Genomic DNA, 7,659 nt, shown 5'->3' with positions numbered 1-7,659 from the left:
TTTCAGCCTGATTGGACCTTGTTTTCACACAAATGGACCCAGAATGATGTGAAATTGTGCTTCATGCAACATAATTCTGGGTGTCATTTAAAAACCATAAGTGCTAATGACTCCATTCCTTTTAGTGGTAATGGGGGCTGCTAATTGGAGTACTCTAAAACAAACCTGACCTCTCTAGGATATTCAGATGCCAAGTTATAAGCCCACAAAGGTGTAACTGGACTACTTCTTTAAAGTGACACCAGGCCCGGTGACCTTTGGGACATGGTTTGACCCCCAATAGGAATATGCGATCATCATGAAACGTTCAGATCACTTACAACTCAATAGATTCTACCTTCTTGTAACGTTTCAGCCTGATTGGACCTTGTTTTCACACAAATGGACCCAGAATGATGTGAAATTGTGCTTCGTGCAATTTAATTCTGGGTGCCATTTAAAAACCATAAGTGCTAATGACTCCATTCCTTTTTGTGGTTGTAGGGGCTGTTGATTGGAGTACACTAAAACAAACCTGATCTCTCTAGAACATTCAGAAACCAAGTTATAAGCCCTAAAAGGTGTAACTAGACTACTTCTTTAAAGAGACACCAGGCCCGGTGACCTTTGGGACATGGTTTGACCCCCTATAGGAATGTGCGATCATCATGAAACGTTCAGATCACTTACAACTTAATAGACTCTACCTTCTTGTAACGTTTCAGCCTGATTGGACCTTGTTTTCACACAAATGGACCCAGAATGACGTGAAATTGTGCTTCGTGCAACATAATTCTGGGTGCCATTTACAAACCATAAGTGCTAATGACTCCATTCTTTTTTGAGGTTGTAGGGGTTGTTGGTTGGAGTACATTAAAACAAACCTGATCTCTCTAGGGCATTCAGAAGCCAAGTTATAAGCCCACAAATGTGTAACTGGACTACTTCTTTAAAGTGACACCAGGCCCAGTGACCTTTGGGACATGGTTTGACCCCCTTAGGAAAGTGCTATCATCATGAAACGTTCAGATCACTTACAACTCAATATATTCTACCTTCCTGTAATGTTTCAGCCTGATTGGACCTTGTTTTCACACAAATGAACCCAGAATGATGTGAAATTGTGCTTCGTGCAACACAATTCTGGGTGCCATTTAAAAACCATGAGTGCTAATGACTCCATTCCTTTTTGAGGTTGTATGGGCTGTTGATTGGAGTACACTAAAACAAACCTGATCTCTCTAGGACATTCAGAAACCAAGTTATAAGCCCTCAAAGGTGTAATTGGACTACTTCTTTAAAATGAGACCAGGCCCGGTGACCTTTGGGACATGGATTGACCCCCTATAGGAATGTGCGATCATCATGAAACGTTCAGATCACTTACAACTCAATAGATTCTACCTTCTTGTAACTTTTCAGCCTGATTGGACCTTGTTTTCTCACAAATGAACACAGAATGATGTGAAATTGTGCTTCGTGCAACATAATTCTGGGTTCCATTTAAAAACCATAAGTGCTAATGACTCCATTGCTTTTTGTGGTTGTAGGGGCTGTTGATTGGAGTATACTAAAACAAACCTGATCTCTCTAGGACATTCAGAAGCCAAGTTATAAGCCCACAAATGTGTAACTGGACTACTTCTTTAAATTGACACCAGATCCGGTGACCTTTGGGACATGGTTTGACCCCCTTAGGAAAGTGCGATCATCTTGAAACGTTCAGATCACTTACAACTCAATAGATTCTACCTTCTTGTAACGTTTCATGCTGATTGGACCTTGTTTTCACACAAATGGACCCAGAATGATGTGAAATTGTGCTTCATGCAACATAATTCTGGGTGCCATTTAAAAACCATAAGTGCTAATGACTCCATTCCTTTTAGTGGTAATGGGGGCTGCTAATTGGAGTACTCTAAATCAAACCTGACCTCTCTAGGATATTCAGAAGCCAAGTTATAAGCCCACAAAGGTGTAACTGGACTACTTCTTTAAAGTGACACCAGGCCCGGTGACCTTTGGGACATGGTTTGACCCCCAATAGGAATGTGCGATCATCATGAAACGTTCAGATCACTTACAACTCAATAGATTCTACCTTCTTGTAACGTTTCAGCCTGATTGGACCTTGTTTTCACACAAATTGACCCAGAATGATGTGAAATTGTGCTTCGTGCAACATAATTCTGGGTGCTATTTAAAAACCATAAGTGCTAATGACTCCATTCCTTTTTGAGGTTGTAGGGGCTGTTGATTGGAGTACACTAAAACAAACCTGATCTCTCTAGGACATTCAGAAACCAAGTTATAAGCCCTCAAATGTGTAATTGGACTACTTCTTTAAAGTGACACCAGGCCCGGTGACCTTTGGGACATGGTTTGACCCCCTATAGGAATGTGCGATCATCATGAAATGTTCAGATATCTTACAACTCAATAGATTCTACCTTCTTGTAACGTTTCAGCCAGATTGGACCTTGTTTTCACAAAAATGAACACAGAATGATGTGAAATTGTGCTTCGTGCAACATAATTCTGGGTGCCATTTAAAAACCATAAGTGCTAATGACTCCATTCCTTTTTGTGGTTGTAGGGGCTGTTGATTGGAGTACACTAAAACAAACCTGATCTCTCTAGAACATTCAGAAACCAAGTTATAAGCCCTAAAAGGTGTAACTGGACTACTTCTTTAAAGAGACACCAGGCCCGGTGACCTTTGGGACATGGTTTGACCCCCTATAGGAATGTGCGATCATCATGAAACGTTCAGATCACTTACAACTCAATAGATTCTACCTTCTTGTAACGTTTCAGCCTGATTGGACCTTGTTTTCACACAAATGCACCCAGAATGACGTGAAATTGTGCTTCGTGCAACATAATTCTGGGTGCCATTTACAAACCATAAGTGCTAATGACTCCATTCTGTTTTGTGGTTGTAGGGGTTGTTGGTTGGAGTACATTAAAACAAACCTGATCTCTCTAGGGCATTCAGAAGCCAAGTTATAAGCCCACAAATGTGTAACTGGACTACTTCTTTAAAGTGACACCAGGCCCAGTGACCTTTGGGACATGGTTTGACCCCCTTAGGAAAGTGCTATCATCATGAAACGTTCAGATCACTTACAACTCGGTATATTCTACCTTCTTGTAATGTTTCAGCCTGATTGGACCTTGTTTTCACACAAATGAACCCAGAATGATGTGAAATTGTGCTTCGTGCAACATAATTCTGGGTGCCATTTAAAAAACATGAGTGCTAATGACTCCATTCCTTTTTGAGGTTGTATGGGCTGTTGATTGGAGTACACTAAAACAAACCTGATCTCTCTAGGACATTCAGAAACCAAGTTATAAGCCCTCAAAGGTGTAATTGGACTACTTCTTTAAAATGACACCAGGCCCGGTGACCTTTGGGACATGGTTTGACCCCCTATAGGAATGTGCGATCATCATGAAACGTTTAGATCACTTACAACTCAATAGATTCTACCTTCTTGTAACTTTTCAGCCTGATTGGACCTTGTTTTCTCACAAATGAACACAGAATGATTTGAAATTGTGCTTCGTGCAACATAATTCTGGGTTCCATTTAAAAACCATAAGTGCTAATGACTCCATTCCTTTTTGAGGTTGTATGGGCTGTTGATTGGAGTACACTAAAACAAACCTGATCTCTCTAGGACATTCAGAAGCCAAGTTATAAGCCCACAAATGTGTAACTGGACTACTTCTTTAAATTGACACCAGATCCAGTGACCTTTGGGACATGGTTTGACCCCCTTAGGAAAGTGCGATCATCTTGAAACGTTCAGATCACTTACAACTCAATAGATTCTACCTTCTTGTAACGTTTCAGCCTGATTGGACCTTGTTTTCACACAAATGGACCCAGAATGATGTGAAATTGTGCTTCATGCAACATAATTCTGGGTGCCATTTAAAAACCATAAGTGCTAATGACTCCATTCCTTTTAGTGGTAATGGGGGCTGCTAATTGGAGTACTCTAAATCAAACCTGACCTCTCTAGGATATTCAGAAGCCAAGTTATAAGCCCACAAAGGTGTAACTGGACTAATTCTTTAAAGTGACACCAGGCCCGGTGACCTTTGGGACATGGTTTGACACCCAATAGGAATGTGCGATCATCATGAAACGTTCAGATCACTTACAACTCAATAGATTCTACCTTATTGTAACGTTTCAGCCTGATTGGACCTTGTTTTCATACAAATGGACCCAGAATGATGTGAAATTGTGCTTCGTGCAATTTAATTCTGGGTGCCATTTAAAAACCATAAGTGCTAATGACTCCATTCCTTTTTGTGGTTGTAGGGGCTGTTGATTGGAGTACACTAAAACAAATCTGATCTCTCTAGAACATTCAGAAACCAAGTTATAAGCCCTAAAAGATGTAACTGGACTACTTCTTTAAAGAGACACCAGGCCCGGTGACCTTTGGGACATGGTTTGACCCCCTATAGGAATGTGCGATCATCATGAAACGTTCAGATCACTTACAACTCAATAGATTCTACCTTCTTGTAACGTTTCAGCCTGATTGGACCTTGTTTTCACACAAATGAACCCAGAATGATGTGAAATTGTGCTTCGTGCAACATAATTCTGGGTGCCATTTAAAAACCATGAGTGCTAATGACTCCATTCCTTTTTGAGGTTGTATGGGCTGTTGATTGGAGTACACTAAAACAAACCTGATCTCTCTAGGACATTCAGAAACCAAGTTATAAGCCCTCAAAGGTGTAATTGGACTACTTCTTTAAAATGAGACCAGGCCCGGTGACCTTTGGGACATGGTTTGACCCCCTATAGGAATGTGCGATCATCATGAAACGTTCAGATCACTTACAACTCAATAGATTCTACCTTCTTGTAACTTTTCAGCCTGATTGGACCTTGTTTTCTCACAAATGAACACAGAATGATGTGAAATTGTGCTTCGTGCAACATAATTCTGGGTTCCATTTAAAAACCATAAGTGCTAATGACTCCATTCCTTTTTGTGGTTGTAGGGGCTGTTGATTGGAGTATACTAAAACAAACCTGATCTCTCTAGGACATTCAGAAGCCAAGTTATAAGCCCACAAATGTGTAACTGGACTACTTCTTTAAATTGACACCAGATCCGGTGACCTTTGGGACATGGTTTGACACCCTTAGGAAAGTGCGATCATCTTGAAACGTTCAGATCACTTACAACTCAATAGATTCTACCTTCTTGTAACGTTTCAGCCTGATTGGACCTTGTTTTCACACAAATGGACCCAGAATGATGTGAAATTGTGCTTCATGCAACATAATTCTGGGTGCCATTTAAAAACCATAAGTGCTAATGACTCCATTCCTTTTAGTGGTAATGGGGGCTGCTAATTGGAGTACTCTAAATCAAACCTGATCTCTCTAGGATATTCAGAAGCCAAGTTATAAGCCCACAAAGGTGTAACTGGACTAATTCTTTAAAGTGACACCAGGCCCGGTGACCTTTGGGACATGGTTTGACCCCCAATAGGAATGTGCGATCATCATGAAACGTTCAGATCACTTACAACTCAATAGATTCTACCTTCTTGTAACGTTTCAGCCTGATTGGACCTTGTTTTCACACAAATTGACCCTGAATGATGTGAAATTGTGCTTCGTGCAACTTAATTCTGGGTGCCATTTAAAAACCATAAGTGCTAATGACTCCATTCCTTTTTGTGGTTGTAGGGGCTGTTGATTGGAGTACACTAAAACAAACCTGATCTCTCTAGGACATTCAGAAGCCAAGTTATAAGCCCACAAATGTGTAACTGGACTACTTCTTTAAATTGACACCAGATCCGGTGACCTTTGGGACATGGTTTGACCCCCTTAGGAAAGTGCAATCATCTTGAAACGTTCAGATAACTTACAACTCAATAGATTCTACCTTCTTGTAACGTTTCAGCCTGATTGGACCTTGTTTTCACACAAATGGACCCAGAATGATGTGAAATTGTGCTTCATGCAACATAATTCTGGGTGCCATTTAAAAACCATAAGTGCTAATGACTCCATTCCTTTTAGTGGTAATGGGGGCTGCTAATTGGAGTACTCTAAAACAAACCTGACCTCTCTAGGACATTCAGAAGCCAAGTTATAAGCCCACAAAGGTGTAACTGGACTACTTCTTTAAAGTGACACCAGGCCCGGTGACCTTTGGGACATGGTTTGACCCCCTATAGGAATGTGCGATCGTCATGAAACGTTCAGATGACTTACAACTCAATAGATTCTACCTTCTTGTAACGTTTCAGCCTGATTGGACCTTGTTTTCACACAAATTGACCCAGAATGATGTGAAATTGTGCTTCGTGCAACTTAATTCTGGGTGCCATTTAAAAACCATAAGTGCTAATGACTCCATTCCTTTTTGAGGTTGTAGGGGTTGTTGATTGGAGTACACTAAAAAAAAACCTGATCTCTCTAGGACATTCAGAAACCAAGTTATAAGCCCTCAAAGGTGTAATTGGACTACTTCTTTAAATTGACACCAGATCCGGTGACCTTTGGGACATTGTTTGACCCCCTTAGGAAAGTGCGATCATCTTGAAACGTTCAGATAACTTACAACTCAATAGATTCTACCGTCTTGTAACGTTTCAGCCTGATTGGACCTTGTTTTCACACAAATGGACCCAGAATGATGTGAAATTGTGCTTCATGCAACATAATTCTGGGTGTCATTTAAAAACCATAAGTGCTAATGACTCCATTCCTTTTAGTGGTAATGGGGGCTGCTAATTGGAGTACTCTAAAACAAACCTGACCTCTCTAGGATATTCAGATGCCAAGTTATAAGCCCACAAAGGTGTAACTGGACTACTTCTTTAAAGTGACACCAGGCCCGGTGACCTTTGGGACATGGTTTGACCCCCAATAGGAATGTGCGATCATCATGAAACGTTCAGATCACTTACAACTCAATAGATTCTACCTTCTTGTAACGTTTCAGCCTGATTGGACCTTGTTTTCACACAAATGGACCCAGAATGATGTGAAATTGTGCTTCGTGCAATTTAATTCTGGGTGCCATTTAAAAACCATAAGTGCTAATGACTCCATTCCTTTTTGTGGTTGTAGGGGCTGTTGATTGGAGTACACTAAAACAAACCTGATCTCTCTAGAACATTCAGAAACCAAGTTATAAGCCCTAAAAGGTGTAACTAGACTACTTCTTTAAAGAGACACCAGGCCCGGTGACCTTTGGGACATGGTTTGACCCCCTATAGGAATGTGCGATCATCATGAAACGTTCAGATCACTTACAACTTAATAGACTCTACCTTCTTGTAACGTTTCAGCCTGATTGGACCTTGTTTTCACACAAATGGACCCAGAATGACGTGAAATTGTGCTTCGTGCAACATAATTCTGGGTGCCATTTACAAACCATAAGTGCTAATGACTCCATTCTTTTTTGTGGTTGTAGGGGTTGTTGGTTGGAGTACATTAAAACAAACCTGATCTCTCTAGGGCATTCAGAAGCCAAGTTATAAGCCCACAAATGTGTAACTGGACTACTTCTTTAAAGTGACACCAGGCCCAGTGACCTTTGGGACATGGTTTGACCCCCTTAGGAAAGTGCTATCATCATGAAACGTTCAGATCACTTACAACTCAATATATTCTAC

This window comes from Nothobranchius furzeri, chromosome 8 (genome assembly GCF_043380555.1).
Source record: "Nothobranchius furzeri strain GRZ-AD chromosome 8, NfurGRZ-RIMD1, whole genome shotgun sequence".
Taxonomy (NCBI): domain Eukaryota; kingdom Metazoa; phylum Chordata; class Actinopteri; order Cyprinodontiformes; family Nothobranchiidae; genus Nothobranchius; species Nothobranchius furzeri.
This window is presented reverse-complemented; position numbering follows the sequence as displayed.